Here is a 2,887-nt window from a genome sequence, read left to right as displayed (position 1 = left end):
TAAAGTGTTCACAAATTCAAACATAATATCTTATTTTTGCACATATCAAAGAAACGTTTATCAAATCATGCATTAAACATTATAAATCTTAGGTACATAGCATAGATTCAATACAATTACCTCCATCCTTATCAAGCTATGTTGTTGTGCTCATTGTAGTTGAGTGAGGCTTTGAATCCTCTATTCCACATCATTTAAGCTAAGTTTTTGATGTACTTAGGCTTGATTGAAGAAGATGACTTGCTTTGCTTGTTCCACTTAAAATCCCAAAAATGTTAGTTCATTCATGCTTATTTCAAATTCTCCGAGCATACACTTAAAAAAATTTCTTGACAAAGGATTTTCATTAAAAGCATCAAGAAAATCAATTCATAAAAATTATACTAATTGTTAGACAAAAATTCCATATTCTAAGTAGGGGTGTAAATGATACATTAGTACTCGTAAGCTACTCGGGTTCAATTCGAACAAAACTCAAATTCGGTTCGATTATTGTCGAGTCGAGCTCGAGCTCGAGTAGCTCGACTTATCAATCGAGCTGAATTCGAGTATTCTTATATCTGACTCGAGTAACTCGCGAGCCTAATCGAGCTTTTATATTTAAATATATTTTAATTATTTTAATTAATAAAATATTTCGAGTCCAAGTTCGAGTTCGAATTCGGGCATGAATAATCGAACTCTTGTCGAGTATACGAATCGAGCTTATTTTTACATATTAATCGAGATTAATCGAGCTTAATCGAGCGAGCTCGAGTAGCTCGAATTCGATCACGAATCGAGCTCGAGCTTGAAAAATAAAACTCGATCAAGCTCGAGCCGAGTATCGAGCCTCGAGTTGTGAGTCGAGCTCGAGCTCGAGCTTCTCACTATTCGGCTTGGCTCGGCTCGTTTACACCCCTAATTCTAAGTCATTATAAGCAAAAGAAAATTTATTCACTAAGCACAAGTTGCCAATTACAAGGGAGATATATACTTAAGCTAGAGGCCATATATCAATTTAAATAACAAATAGCACAAAAATGACACAAAAGCAAAAGTTTTCATATAATGTGCAAAAAAATCAAACCTTTTAGATCATTCATGAACACAAAATAGACATATTCAATATTCATGTATATTCAAAAAAATCACCAAAGAATATATCAAAATATATTTTAGGCCATATGAAAACTCAAAACTCAAGGAAGACATATTTATCATAAAAAACATATTCAAGAAAATTTTAGCATAAAAGCATAAATATGTCTACACAAATTATTGGCCGTAATCAATAATGACTTAAGCTAAAAAAAAGCATCATAAGAAATTCATTTACTTAAGTCATAATGCAACCATGTCAAGTCAAGAAAAATCACATTTATCATATACACACAAACTTGACAAGAACAATAGATGAACCAATAACACATTATTTACAAGCAAGTAGTTCATAATATTAAAAATCATAAATCAAGAGATATATCAATTAAGCGCAAGATCTAAAATATTTCACAAAATTAATAAAATATATAAGCACAAAAATAAGCATATTTCACAAAAGTATTTCACAAATTAAAAAATAGACAATTTAAGCACTTTCAAATCACAAGTATTAAGGTCAAGCTAAACCAATTATCATATGAGCACATACCTTGACCAAAAACATAGATGAACAAAGAATCATTATATATATCACTTAAGCACAAGATGTTCATCAATTCACAAATCAAGAGTTACAACAATTTAGAATATAACAATCAAGTTTAAAAAATATTTCACACTATCCAAGCATTGAGAACAAATTGAGTAACTTTAATCAACATAATCATATAAGCATGTTCAACAATTACAAATCAATATGCATCAAAATCATAAAAATGATTTCCATCATGCTAAAATCATTCAAACAAGTATATTTTTGCACAATACCATAGGATAAATCATTCAAAGCTTAATATGTATAGGATTTTGATTTTTGCACTTTAAAAATTATTTTTTCTTGAAAAATACCTTAATAAATCTCAAAACTAGTCAAGCTCATTTTCAACCAACTTGAATTATTCCAACAAATTTCAAATGACAAAACAAAGTTGTTCAAGTGATCATTTGGCATTAGAAACAAAGAAATCAAAAAGTCAATTCTTAATTCCATATTTCCTTGAAAAAGGCTATTAAGATGGGCAAATATATTTAAACACACATTTAAGCTCTTCAAACCATTTAGAAAAGTTTTATATCACAATTTGAAAAAGTCCAAATGGTTTTTTTACCTATAAATGTTCAAAAACAAGATTTGATATTTTAAGCTTCACAATCATTTGAAACTTGCATGTAGTACTTATGAAAATTTTAAACCATTGCAAGTTATCAAGTTTTCTTTGTTTGAGCAACTTTAAATAATTGAATTCAACATATTCAAATTCATTTTACAGTTAAAAATTTGCTAAAACAAAATTTCATATTTTAAGGCTTGACTTTAGCAAAATTATTTTTAAAGTAAAACATAAAGTCTCAAAATCATTAAGCTTTGAGTGCTCCCCCTAAGTTTGTGCATAAATATAAAAATAATTAAGCACATAAATAATCACATCAAGCATTAATAAAAAATTCATCAACAAAATTATGCTCAAGCAATTTAACATCACAATCAATTTCAACATGCATCTCGAACATACTTAAGAGCAAAATAAATGCATATTCAATTAAAGCTCACATTTTTTCAAGATTATGCAATATATGTCTTGTAATCAATGTCAACTAGATTTTGCATAATCAATCAAACATTCTGTTAGCTCAAAGACTTGGAATAAACTAAGAGGGGGGATGAATTGGTTTTAATAAAATTTTCAAATATAATATTTAATAACCACAAATTATCAAAATAGATAAGCACAACAGATGAATA

Source organism: Durio zibethinus, chromosome 12 (assembly GCF_047325235.1).
Source record: "Durio zibethinus cultivar Kanyao isolate XHJ-2024 chromosome 12, ASM4732523v1, whole genome shotgun sequence".
NCBI classification, from domain to species: Eukaryota; Viridiplantae; Streptophyta; class Magnoliopsida; order Malvales; family Malvaceae; genus Durio; species Durio zibethinus.
This window is presented reverse-complemented; position numbering follows the sequence as displayed.